The sequence below is a fragment of the Rattus rattus genome, chromosome 1 (assembly GCF_011064425.1).
Source record: "Rattus rattus isolate New Zealand chromosome 1, Rrattus_CSIRO_v1, whole genome shotgun sequence".
Lineage (NCBI taxonomy): Eukaryota > Metazoa > Chordata > Mammalia > Rodentia > Muridae > Rattus > Rattus rattus.
The window spans coordinates 105,455,401-105,470,211 of NC_046154.1; the positions used below are offsets into that span (position 1 = coordinate 105,455,401).

The following is a 14,811-nucleotide window of genomic DNA, read 5'->3' on the forward strand; positions in this document are numbered from 1 at the left end:
TCATCCTCCATAACTCTTACAATAGAAGTTAGTAAATTATTTTCTATTCAAAATGTTTTCTGAAACACCAGATTTTTATATCATAGCACAAAAGAATCAGCATATCTTTCATTATAATAAATGAATTAATGATAAAAATTGGTAACCTGAGATGTTCCCCACTGATTTTCATTCTCCTAGCCCTCTCTTACCTCCCTTCTGCCCACATACGATCTTCATCCTCATTCTCTTCCTCTCCTCTCTTACATCTGGTTCTCTTTCCTCATCCATCTCCAATAGCTATTGTGTTTTCCCTTGTTTGTTAGATTCACAAATGATTCCTTGGGCCCTCCTTGTTACACAGTTTCTTTGCTCTGTGGATTGTAACATGGTTATATTTTATTTTATGGCTAATGTTCACTTATAAGTGAGTACATATTATATGTGTTTTTCTGGTTCTGTGTTACTACTCTCAGGATAATCTCAAGTTTCATTCATTAACATTCCAATTTCATGATGTCTTTGTTTTTAAAAGCTAAATAGTATTCAACTGTGTAGATGTACAACATTTTCTTTATCCATCCTTTAGCTGAACATGATCTGGATTGTTTCCTGGGAGAGGGGAGGTGGCAGAGAGCCTATGAGGGTAACCATTAGCTGAGATTCCTACCAGTGGAGGATATAGAGGCTGAAGTAACCACTTCCCGTAGACAGGCAGGACTTCAACTGGAACTCTTCCACAAGACCTTCAACCCAAACTTGTCCTGCCTACAGTTGCAGAGGCATAAGAATGGAATAAAGATTGATGTAAGAACCAGTCAATGGCATGCTCCATCTCATGTGAGAGAGATAATACATGACACTATCAATGCTACTCAGTTATGTTTGCAAATAGGACCCTAGAATAATGGTCTGCTAAGGAGCTTCATCCAGCAGCATATGGAAACAGGTGCAGATACCCACAGTCAAACATCTGCTGGAACTCAGGAAGTCTTATGGAAGAGTGGTAGATAGAGCTGAGCAAGCCAGAGGTGTCAAGGACAGAAGAATAAGACCTCTAGAGTCAACCAACCTTGGTCCAAGGGGACTTGCAGAAACTGTTCCACGAACCAAAAAGGATATGCAAGGCTATGCATAGCCTCTATACACATTTGTAGCAGATGTATATCTTGGTCTTCATGTGGATCCCCTACCAATTGAAGCAGGGTCTGTCTCTGACTCTATTGCCTGCTATTGGTTCCCCATTCCTTACCTGAACTGCCTGGATGGACTTCAGTTGGAGAGGATGTACTTAATCCTTCTGGGATTGGATGTTCCAGGGTAATGTGGTGCCCAAATCGACCTTCTGTTTCTCTGAGGAGAAGGGGATGGTGTAATGAGTAGAGGGATTAATAAGGGCTAGACTGGGGGAAAGAGGGAGGGGAGCTGGATTTGAAATGTAAAAAAGATAAAAATAAATTGTTGAAAATTTTGCAAGAATAGCCATCAAACTCATGAGATAATCTCTGGAAACATGCCAGCAATTCTGGGTAGCAAAATAGGTAGGTTAACTGTAGATCATTACTTTTCCCAACTCTCCTCCAAATTTAATGTCCAAGTCATATTCCCCAGCCCTCTAGCAGACTACTTGATGTGACCTCTCCTCCTTGTTACCACTGTCTCTAACAAATAACTTATACCATTCTCAAGAATTCACTCCCGTTATTTCACCCTCTATTTCCAAAAGGCATTCTCTGGGAATTCAAAACCCAAGCCTGCCAAAGAAGTAAGTAGGTCAACAAAGTATGTAGGCTAGCTTTAAATCTTCATTCTCCATCTTCTTCAAATCCAATCCTAGAGGCGCTTCCTGAGTTTTGCTGTTGGTAGGGTGGAAATTATCTTCACAATTCAGGAGAAGAAATAATGTTGCACCCTTGGTGCCAACTAGAATCATATCAGTTTCATCAAATACATATTAGCAAAGAAGACAAGAATTTATGTGAAAATTGTTATTTAAAATTATACACATATTCACAAAATGTTATTCCCCAAATAGTTTTTTTGAGCCTAAGAGAACACATTTTCTCAATGTACAGGAAATTATTTAAATATTTTTAAGCATAGAATACTGAAATTATTGTCAACAATTAAGTTATCATCATCAAAACTATGAACAACTTCCATTCTTTCATTCTGTCATTTGGAGTTGCAAAATGTCCTTTTATTATTCTCTTTTATTTTTAAGTCATTTCTTCTCTCCTGTTGGTAGGGTGCAAATTATCTTCACAATTTTAATATTAATTAGACCCTAGAACACAGATGCTTTCATGTACTTAACTTTGTATTCATTCTACAAATTAAAATGCACACTGATATTTCTCTTGCCTGTTTTCTGAAAGTATCATATTTTAGAAAATCAGTTCTCATGTGGTGAAGGAAAATGGTTAGCATTGTTTTTCTGTACCTGACCACATTGCAGATTGATACCAGGCTTGCTTTCCCAAGCACTGAGAACTGCCCATTGCATACTAAACTGTCCCTGCTGTTCCGTCAGGAGCTTTCCTTGTTTTTTGTGGAATCAAGTTATAATATTTGTAGATGGAATTCAATTTCCTGGTTTTAGAATTTATCTTAGCCTTTCCCACGTAAACTCTGAGCCTGCAATATTAAAAAAGTCTATGGTGATGATTAACCTTTTTATTTTATTTTTTTGTGGCTTCTACATAACTTTAACTCTTTTTCTTTTTTTCTTGTTATTTTATTTATTTAGATTTCAAATGTTATCCCCCCTCCACAAACCCCCTATACCTCACAGTTTCTATGAGGTTACTCCCTCACCCACCCAACCGATCCTCCCTGAGCACACTAGCATTTCTCTATACTGGGTCATTGAGCCTCTACAGGACCAAGGGACTCCACTCCCATTTATGCCAGATAAGGTCATCCTCTGCTACATAGGCAGTTGGAATCATGAGTTCCTCAATGTATACTCTTTGGTTGATGGTTTAGTCCCTGAGTGCTTTGGGGGGACGGTCAGTTTGGTTGATTTTCTTCTTCCTATGAGGTTGCAAGCCCCTTCAGCTCCTTCACTCTTTCCCCTAAACTCCTCCATTGGGGTCTCCATGCTCAGTCCGATGCTTGGCTGCAAATATCCACATCTGTATTGGTCACGCTCTGGCAGAGCCTCTCAGGGGACAGTTATACCAGGCTCTTGTCAACAAATGCTTCTTCACATCATCAATAATGTCTGAATTTGGTGTCTGCACAGGGGATGGATCTTTAGGTTGAGCAGTTTCTGGATGGTCTTTTCTTGAGTCTCTGATCCACTCCTTGTTTCTTCATTTCATTTTGTCAGGAACAGTTCTGTATTAATATTTTTGAGATGGATGGATAGTCCCATTCCTCAAACGGGGGCTTTGCCTATCCATTGGATATGGTCTCTAAAAGTTCTATCTCCCTTTGTTGGGTATTTTGGCTAATGTCATCCTGTTGGGCCCTGAGAAATTCTTGGGTACCAGTCATCTGGGACTTTCTCATGGCTACCCTCAGTTCCCCCTCCCCCACTGATACACACCTCCAGTCAAATTTCTGACCCTTGTACTTCTTTAATTTCTCCAGAATCTCCTTCTGTCCCCTTTTTTCCATCCCCCTCCTCTCTCCCTACTATTTCCCTCCCTCCCTCTATCACCCATGATTATTTTCTTCCCCCTTCTGTGTAGGACTGAAGCATCCACACTTTTGTCTTCCTTCTTCTTGAGCTTCATATGGTCTGTGAGTTGTATCTCATTGATACTTTATTCACTATACCCAGCAAATGAAAATATTCAATTTGTGTATCAAATGAAGAAAGGATAACTAAAACATTGTGCTTTTACTCAATGAAATGATATTCAGTTATTAAGAAAAATAAATTATACTTGCAGGTAATGGATGGATATGGAAACAATTATTTTGAATGAGATAACCTAGACCCAGAAAAACAACTTATTTTTTTCTCATTTGGCAGGTAATTTACAATCTACATGATCTTTATAGGGGTATTTAATTTGGACTATACATTTGGTTACTCCAGTTTCTCAGAATATATATATATATATATATATATATATATATATATATATCCATACCCATATATATGAAATATGAACATGTTTGTTAATGGGAATAATGACATAGGTGGGGTTGAATTGTGGTAAAGAATGTGAAGAAAAGTAAATACAGCTAGAGCTAAGTAACTCTAATGGCTATACAAAAAACCATAATCTATTAGAGTATATTACAGGTGGTGATCTTGGTGGTATCCGTATGTCTGTCTCCCACTTAAATGGGCAAAAATCTAGTGGGTGCTCATCTCAGAAGGTTAAACACCTGGGGAGTTCTTAGAGATCTTTGCTATTCTGTCTGTGTTGATCCTGAAAAGTAGGTTGCAATACCAGAAGGGAATCCTCTGTAGAAGGACAAATGAATTTGCCTGTAAGCAACCATCAGACAGAGCTCAGGGAACCAGGTGGGGGAGCAGGAAAAAGGACTGGAGGAGCAGAGAGAGATTACAACCCCTTTGGATGAACAACATAGGCTGGCCTGACCACAAGTTATCCCAGAGTATAGACCACCAACCAAGGATATGTAGCAGAGGATGGCCTTGCTTGACAGCAATGGGCAGGGAGGCCCTTGGTCCTGGGGAGGCCATATGCCACAGCAAAGGGGAATGCTAGAGCAGTAGGGCAGGAAAGAGTAGATGGGTAGAGGAAAACTCTCATATAGGTAAAGGGGAGGGTGAAGGGTAAATGTGGGATGAAGGCCTGGTGAAGGGGTAACTGGCAAGTGGAATATCATGGGATGGAGGGTTGATGGAAGAGGTAACCATAAAGTGGGATATCATTTGAAATGCAAACAAACTGGATATGTAGCAGAGAATAGCATTGTTGGCGCACCAATGGACGGGGAAGCCCTTGGTCCTGCCAAGGTTGGATCCCCAGTGCAGCGGAATATGGGGGGCAATAAAGGGGATGTATAGGGGGAATACCCATATGGGGGAGGGGAGGGGAGGCAATGGAGGCTTATGGACAGGAAACCAGGAAGGGGAATAATGTTTGAAATGTAAATAAAGAAATATATCTTAAAAATTAAAAAAAAAAAAAAATAAATTATAAAATAGGCAAAAAGCAAAACATTCCTTCTTTATGCCTTTTTTGTATAAGCTGCTACAGGGAAGAGTAGTTTAGACTTTACCATAGGTTTTCACACTTTGAGTGATCCAATGAAAAGAATGAACAAACAAAAGAGAGAAAGATAGAAAGAAAGAAAGAGAAGAAAGAAGAGAAGAGAAGAAAAGAAAAGAAAAGAAAAAGAAAAACTAGAAGGTATACTCAACTGCTTGGCTTTAGTTGATTCCAGATGTAGTCAAGTTGACCACAAAGATTAGCTATCACATACCCATGTAAGTCAGGGAATTAGTATGGGTCTATGGTGAAGAAGCTTCAAGTAAGAGGAAGTAGAACTCAGTGGTATTAAATGTAAATGAGAACAATGAAGCAGGAGGGTTTGAATTGGGAAGGATGGGAAGAAGAAAAGCAAGGTGGACAGGAGTGAATAAAGAGAGGGCTAAGTAATAATGAATACCTTTTAAATGACATATGGATGCTAATAGTGTAGAAGGTACATACATGTGATACACACTCTTTCTCAGCAACCTGGTTATCATGTGGTAACTTCAGCCTTACTGGTTATTTTTTATTGTGTAAGAAGAAACTTTGAAAATTACAACAAGAGCAAAGGAAACACAAACATTACCTAGTTCTTAATACTGTGATCTACAGCAATGACTGTATTGAAAAGATATTCTTAGTGGCACAACATTATGAGAGTAAACAACTACTTTCTAATAGTTTTAAGTCCTGATCTACAAGATGAATCATATTTCTCTTGCCATTTTCAGACCAAAACCTTTTGACTAGTAAGGTTATAAGCACTGGGGGACAAACTGTTTCTTATTCTGCTAAACAAACATAATATCAAATCACTACAAGTGTCTTACTATTATACTCAAAGATTCATACATCCCTCAAACCTCAACATATTAAAAAAACAACATGTTGGACATACAATGTAGATATGGCTGACATGCAAATTATTCTATAGACTATCTGGTCTTTACCTTATGAGAGAGCTTCCAGATCCAGGCTTCAAATGCTAGGTTAGTAAACAGGAATCACCTTGCCTAGCTTCCTAAGACATTCTTTGTAGAAGAATTTTAATCCAGCAATATGTCTGCTCTGGCAAGAGATCACATCCAAAGGTATGATCTGACCAAAGTGAAGATATGCCACAGATCAGAGTATGATTTGACTGGTACACAGGCACACCTTTTATTTCTGTACAGTGAAGTTAAGGTTAGTGTGTAGAAGGAAGCAGACATATTTGATAGGGACTCCTAATTTAAAGGCAGACAAAGTGACAAATCAGAGAAACATTTGATCCAATGAGTCAGAGAAAGGATAAACAAAATACAAATTTAGAACAGCACAGTAAAGAGGGGCTACTTAAAAGCAGAGCAGAGCAAAGTGAGAGCCAGAAAAAGAGAGAGAGAGAGAGAGAGAGAGAGAGAGAGACAAAGAGAGAGACAGAGACAGAGAGAGACAGAGACAGACAGAGACAGACAGAGACAGAGAGATACGGAGACAGAGACACAGAGATGGAGGGACAGAAAGATAGGGAGACAGAAACAGACACAAAGAGAGACAGACAGGGACAGAAACAGAGAGAGAGGGGTAGTGGTAGTGTGTTTATGGCAGTTTTACTAAGACAGATGTACAGAAACAAGTTGCAGAGAGAACAAGCTAGGCATAGGTGAAGACATTATTAGCCAAAGCATGAGAAGGAGCCAGAAGATAAAGACATATAGCCAAAGTTAGTATGAGGCCAAGCAGAGCAATTCCATCAGAAGTCAAGAGAAACCAGATTGAATCAGTCATCTTGGAAGATTACCTAGTATGGAGGTTATGAGTTTTCAGGCCTAGGCCTAGGGATAGACAGATTAGAGATAGAATAGAGAAAGAAACATTCTAGGATCAGCCTAAGCTATGCAGCCAAGTCACAGAACAGGGGTACAGTTCTCATCTCATCCCTTAATTTGAGAAAATAAAAGCAACATATGCAGTTGTTAAACCATCTGGCAACAAGTTTATGACAGGATTCCCTTGTGATGTTCTCACTCCTATTTGCATCCTCCTTCCAAGGTTAGATTTTCAATGTGAATCAGTTTTAACCGTACATCACAAGAAATTTCCACTTTCTTCATTGTATAGGTATGACACTGTTTTATCATCTAACTTAAGTTGAAAAAAATTAAACCCAAATAACCACATAAAGTATATGGTAGATTCTAAAATATGTATCAAATTATTAAATCATATTGTCCTTGTTATCTCAAAACTAATTTCAAATTTTCTTTTAAAATGAAAATGCTATACTTTTGTTAATCAATACAGTCAATCAGTAGCAAATATGATGAAGAAATAAAAGTTTCCAAAAGTCCTGGTTATGATCAAGATCATCACAAATGTTTTTTATGAGGCCTACTCTTCATAAAATCTTTCCAATAGAATGAAATTTTAGAGCCCAAGCTCTACTGAAAATCCCTAAATACACAAAAGTCAGGTTCAATTTGTACATCACTTTTTGCATACGAGGATCAGACATAATACTCACAGGTGATATAAAAACATCATAGTAAAAATATTTTTTCCCTATAGATATCAGACTGATGACAGCTCTCATTACTCATGTTAGAGAAATTTAATTCCACAGCCAGTTTCAGATTCCTGCTGTTTCAGCAGACCTTGCAGAATACAAGAACGAGTAGAGGAAGGCCCTGCTGTAAAGCATCCATGAAATCCGTAATTTCAAACACTCCATAAAAGGCTTGCTTTAGTTTTGGATACTTCTTAAAAGGAAAAAAAGTTTCTTTGGCAATGACTCCTCAGAAATGTTTAAAACTTTGTTGCCAATTCTAGACATCTGAAATAGCTAAGTCCTATTGTCCCGTGGTATCAAGTGTGCAAAAAAAATTTTTTTTTTGTAGTATGAGCCAAAGACCTAGAATGAAAATGAGCTGAAAGAGGATATAATCTGAATTATCCTATCCTGTGCTCTTAATATATTAGAAAGTATCATGAATTCCTATTTATTAATTGTTGATAGTTGTTTCTGCGCTATTGGTACTCTGTTAAGAAAGTTATGCCCATAAAATGAATTCAAGGCTATTTCCCAACTTCTCTTCTATTAGATTTAGTGTTTCCAGTTTTATGTTGAGTTTTGTGTGGGATGATAACTATATATCTATTTTCATCCTTCTACATATCAGCATTCAGTTAGAACCGCACAATTTGTTGAAGATGCTCACTTTTTTATATTGTATGTACTTACTGCTGTGTCCACCACATCAACAGGGCCAACAGGGCAGGGATATTTTTGCTTGCTTTTTTTTTTTTGCTAGAAGTAATTTTCTCACAATAGAAATATAAACCCTAAAAGGGTTTGTCAGTATCAGCAGTAAGATATTAATATTTGGGATAGGCTGAAATAGGTGTAATAATTTTAATTGCTAAATACTCAGGGAAAGGGCATATAAACCATAGGCTCAGGAGTTGACATGGTACTCCTGTGAGAACTTTGATGAACCATGCATCCTGTACAGATAGGATATTTACTATGCTATGTTAGGCATATGCATGCTTCTTAGAACCTAGAGTTCTCAATATTTTCTAAAGATCATAAAGAACAGAAAGATGGTGGACTCAAATACTTAGAGTAGAGGCAAAGTTCCATATTATGAACAAGGAACTGAGATCTCAGGAGACTTTGGCTTTGGCCATGAGAGAAAAACACTCAAGAATAAGTGTCTGAGCTCTCGTTCTCAAACAATATAAAAGCAAACCACTAAAGAGGTTATAACTGACATGTTTTCCCCAGCAATGCTAAATAAACTTTAGAGAAATGAAATTTCATAACATTAGCAATATAAAATACCTAATGTCTTATGGTCTTAGGTTGTTTGAAAAAAGGGGGTGAGGTGGAAGTGAAGAAGGTGGGAGAGGAGGGTGGGAAAGTTCCCTCTTAGAGGTAAAGGGGAGGGTGGATGGGGTGAAGAACTTTTAGAAAACAGGGCCAGGTAAGGGGCAACATTTTGAATGTCAGTAAATTAAAAAAATGTAAAAATATTTGGAAAATAATGAGACACTCATTAAATAGAAGTTCAGCCATATATATATATATATATTGCTGGCTTTAAGAAAGGCATATTAAAGTCCCATCAAAAAACATAAAATTGGCTATTTTACACCAAGTGATAAAAATGAAACTTGAAAAAACACCCCATTAGTTTAAAGAACCGCATTACATCTGTCTATATTTTTTTCTAAAATAGTTACTTGTTAAGCATTATGAAATGTTTAGAAAATTAAAATCATTCCAGAGTTTTACATTTTATAAAATATTTATGACATATTATATTTTTAATAAAAGCCTCACGTAAATATAATTTATTTATTTAATAAAAGCCTGATACAAGACTCCAGTGTAGTGCATGCATGTCATGGACCATCTTGCTAACAGTCATCATAATTACCAGCACACGGTGCTACTCTAGTCTACTCTCATACAGAGGCCAATTCCCAAAGTCAAATCGTATGGCATAGCTATGCAACATGGCTCATGATTATTTAGAAAGATGTTTTAACATCTGAGAACAAAGAGATGATATGTGGTAAGTGCAGTGAGCGATGCTCCAGTTCCTTAGTGTGTTAGAACAGAACAAAGCAAGAAGCCCTTCTACTATGAACAGGATCTGAACCAAAAGGATCGGTCAATACTTTATGAAGGACATGTTCTTTCACTGATAAGACCTTGGGACCTTGGGAAACAACAAGTATTCACTCAAGGTAAGAACCTGGAACTGTGGTTTACTCACAGGCCAAACATCCTCTGCAAACCAACTTTGGCCTACATGAATTCTGGGAAGTGGTACAGCCAAAGGGTAGACAAGTCTCTCTTTTTATGTCTCTGACTTTCAGAATATGGTCAAAGAGGAATTCAATGAGAAACTCAGTAAAACCTCTGGGATCTGAGTTCACTTGGTATAATAGTCAGTCAACTGGGATTTAAAAATAGTTGTTTAAAAGCATTTGTTTTCTCCATGCTCTGAGTCAGACTGCTACTTGGGGCGAGTTCTGGAAAGGAGTACATTTAAATGAGTCACTAGATAATTAAGAAACCCAAGTATAGAAGAAAAGCAATGTCTGCAGTTGTACCACTCCGAACACCTGATGGTGTCAGGAAAAGTAATGGTGAAAACCAGTATTCAGCTTCATTCTTGTTAGGGGTATCTTCTTTTCCATCAGCAAAAGCAGACAAAGCAGGGTGGATATGCTGGGTATGACTGGAGACTGTGCTTTAGAAAGAGAGGAAGCCTGCCCCAGGTAACATGAAATGCCAGGCTGCCTACCTTCCAAAACAGCCAGTGACACCAACGACCTGGCAAATGATTGGTAATTCACTAGTAGGTCAGTAAACATCTGTTAACAAAACCCAAAGTTCTCTTACCCTCTCTCATCAACCTTTCCCACAGTCCCATACACCAATTTATATCCATCCAAAGCCCTAACATGTACTAATGACCTACAATTAATGCTTTGAAAATAGAGATCTTTGCACCCAAATAACATTCTTACTACCAAGATGAATCTTCATCAGAATATGACAAAAAAAAAATTTAGATTACACCCCAGTAACCAACGAAAGGCATGGTCCAGAGTTAGCTGATAGGAAAGTGACTAGTGGACAGTTACTGTCCATTAACTAAAGAGCATCACTGAAGAAATGACTGAGCACACCAAAGATCTTACAAGGTCATCTATCAATCCATGTAAACCAAAGTACTAAGCTACATAACACCCCTTCCTGTATTCTATCAAGAGTTCAAGTACTTCAAGACTGTGAAAAAATCTCAATCTGTGCCTCAAATATTTCTGTCTCTCAATACTCAAAGTAGTAAAATATCATCTTACAAATTTCCCAGGTCAGGATGAATCATGAGAAAAAATGGCTGAGTAGAGGACCTTGGAAGGTACTAGAATTTATCTCCTGACTCAGAAGTGTTTCATCACCGGCTAATACTCCAAAGAAGCTTCCAAGTCACAATTCCTAAGTCAACAGGCCCTTGAATGGGACCTACAGAGTGGTCATTCTACCAAAGCCCTAAAAGGAGGTTTCCAGGGGATCAGACACCTGCACAAGTAGAAACTTCTCCTAAACTATAATATTCACAAAAAGTTTGTCACCATTATTTCATAACCAAACTCACACTGAAACCACCACACCACCACTCTCAACCTGGGAACTTTACTCCCTTTAATTGGGAGGGGACAACCCTGGCAAGATTCCTGCCACCCACAAAACGAGGCACTGTTCTCCACTGGGTCCTTCCCTTTCCCTTCACAGCAGCATCTCTCTACATGTTCAGGAGACAGTCCAAGCAGGGAGTTGCTGAAAGGGATCAATCAAGTCAGTACAGATTTTTGTTGGAGCCCCTATCTTGGCTACAGGAAGGTTCCTATCAGGGGCTGCCCTGTGATACTGCATAATGATGACAAATAGTCAGCAGAAAATGGACTAAGAGGTGGTCAGGAGCCATTTCTGCCTCGGCCCAACAGAATTGTATCTTGAAATAAAATGGTAAAGTGCCCTGAAAGGGGAACATTTTGTTAAAAAAAAAGTAATACAGAAAAATCAGAACATGAAAGCTGATTTTTTTTCCTATTCTTGTTCAACCGTAGTGGAAATGCCTCGAAGTGCACAGCAAGACACTACTGTTTCCACTCCCTCACCTGTTTGTATTAAGGTGACTGCCTTTCTCCTCCTCCCACTTGATATCATGCTACCAAAGACTCCGCCCAGGCCCTGCACACTGCTGTCAGTTAGAGGCCTCCTTTTGCTTAGCCAGGGTGCACTTAAGCTCCCAGAGGTTCTTTGCCAGAAACTCAACCTCAGCCATTCGACCACACTGTCATCAAACAAGTATGCCTTGATTTTGTCAATTTGCTAGAGCAGCAGCTTCTTCCAAAGTGTTCCTCAGCCTCCATGCCACTACCACGGTCTACCTTGAAGGGGATGGTGTATGGGCACTCTTCAAAAGGATGTCCAGGGGCAGCTGGACTGGCAGGCCTGGGATGGTAATCCTCATGAAAGGGGTTGGGTGCTGGACTTTCTGGGTCAGTACAGGGATTCCCCGCCCCCAACTCTGCTACCTCCTCTTTCCCCCAAAAGATTGTATTCTTTAGTTCTAGCAGTTGGAGGGCCCATGAAATCCTCTACAACAGCAGGGCTGATAGCACCTTCTTGTAGGGCTGCAGAGGTCTTCTTCATCAAACTGGTTGAGAAAGGTCTTATCACTTTGCTGTGATATGGTGCTCTGAAGGAGTAATTCCTGGTCAAGGGCTGGGGCCTCAGACCACAAGTGGATGGGTACAACAGCTGAGTCAGGTGAAAACGTATCAGAATCTGTGTTGCTATGAAGTGCGGAGGAGTCCTGATCCAAGGAATAGGCAAGATCAGTGTGAGACACTTGGCTGGTCTCCGAAGGGAAGGGTATAACTTCTCAGAGATTTAGAACAAGAGTCTGTGTTTTCAGGGATGCTTCCAGGAATTCCTCTTGTTCTCGTCCCAGATCTAGCTGGTGGAGCATATATAGCCATGCTCCTGATGCAGCTCCTCCTCCTTGGCATGCCTCTGGGACAGGTCTGTTTCCACTGTTGCCAATGGCCTTCTCAGTCTGCTGCTGGTCATACTCATCCTGCAGCTGCTGCAGGTCCTCTTGTAGTGTACACTCCTCATCTGTACATCTGCACGATGAATGATGTGATGTTCTAGATCTGCTGGAGGAGAGATCTTTACTCTGTTCCTGACCATGTGACAGTGGAGCCAACCCTCAGCTCTTCTCAAGGAGGCAGGAATGCCTTGAAGAGACGTCATGTCTCCATTGGCTGTATGAGAGGCCAAACCACTCTACTCTGTCTTCCCTCAAGCTTCAGTCGGGACTCCAGGGCAGCCTGACTCTCCATGTCCTCTGGTCCTCTTCTGCTCCAGACCCTGCTTCCTTCTCTTTTTCAGTTCTTCAAACTGTGCTTTGGTAGACAGTAACATCATACCCAGTAACCTTTCCTGCATGAACCATGTAGCTGAGTATCTTATCATCCTCAATAGCCACAAAGAATTTGGATGTGAAGATTCTTGTTTCAAGCCGAAGGCTAAGATCTTCTTAATTAAAGCCTCTATAAGCTAGTACACTTTCTTCACTTCCATTTGAAGTTCATTGGCATGCTCCAGACGGTAGGTAATCTACCCAGCATTTAAGAATACTGGCATCCTGGTGTATTCAGGAGCTTTCTGATCAACTTCCTCTATGCAAAGTCCAAGTTTCCCAGGTCCTAATTGGGAATTCATTCCATGACCCTTGGGCAGGACGTGATTCAAGTTAACAACTTCCAAGAGCACTCTCTTGATTCTACAGGCAAGCAAACAGCCAAATCTGCCTGGCATATGTCATCTTGTAGAGCTTCATGATGTCAGGGTTATTCTCCTTCTTGTGCAGCAGTAGATGCCATCATCACACTTCTAGTCTAGTACTGAGCTGACACTGCTCATGCTACTGATGCTGTCTTGTTGGGAGCCATGGACACGGTTAGGTGACTGGCTGGGACTCATGTGTGTGCTCACGGAGTTCTTGCTGGCACTGGTGAGTTTGCCAAGGGTAGCCAATGAGTTTCATATACTTCTTACACATGATAGACCCACAGATGTGGCATTGGTAATGGCAGTTCCGGATACTGAACTTATTCACCTAGTCTGGACAGAAAGAAACATCCTCGCCCATTGACCCAAGGCACCACGGACTATTCTATTGCTCTAATCTGTGAAGTCTCCATATTTGTTCTGTCAAATGCAGTAAGTTTTCCAAATTGATTATTAATTTGTTGACTTTAACAACATAGTGGTCAATGCTTGCAGCACAGTGTTTTTTGAAGTCAGAAAGATAGCTTCTCATATCACCAAGCTCTTGAGGTTCCCACATGTAAAGACAAACCCCTTCATAGCTGAATTATTCATACCCTTGGGTCTGTCATCTCATTCTCACTTCAACTACTCGTTCAACCCCCACAGAAATCAGGACCAGGAGAATGGTGTTCATATTTCTAACATACAGGCTAAGTCACTGCTTACTCACAAGTTTAATAGTCCATCTGTAATCCAAGAATCTGTAAGTGGAGGCAGGCAGATTATTACCTGGACATCCTCCACTATACTGGATGCTAGTCTGGGATACTATAAGAAACTCTCTCTTTAATTTGCCCTTTGACATCACAATCCTCTGACTGTTCCTCCTCATAATGTGACTGAAGTTGATAGAAAGATTGAAAGTCCTTCAGGCACAAAGGCCACAGGAAGCCTTTCTTCACTTTCCCTGTGTCATCAAGAGATGCCATAGTTGTGCTTCTCTCAAGCTCAGGAAGGCAGGAACCTCATGCAGGGTCAGCCTGATTCCTCCCAAGGAAGCCGAATTGTGGTAGTGTTAGCTTAAGCAGCCAGCATAGAAAGAGACATTATGGCCTCGAATGAGATTTCCTCTCTACAGCAAATGGAATCTCAGCCACATCTGTGCCCTGTGTGGTGGCTCGGAACAAGCCACCACCCTTTCCTGAGGCTTTGGAAACTCAGCCTGCAGCTTAATCTCTAACTCCAGCCCTGACTCCTTGCCTTCAAGATTCCTCAGAGACCTGCGGCTACCATCACCATTGG

General features: G+C 40.0%; 1 pseudogene; it reads right to left on the reverse strand.

The window, feature by feature from the left end:
• Window positions 1-11,929: 11,929 nt before the first annotated feature.
• On the reverse strand, window positions 11,930-14,498 carry LOC116888840 (annotated as a pseudogene).
• Window positions 14,499-14,811: the final 313 nt, after the last annotated feature.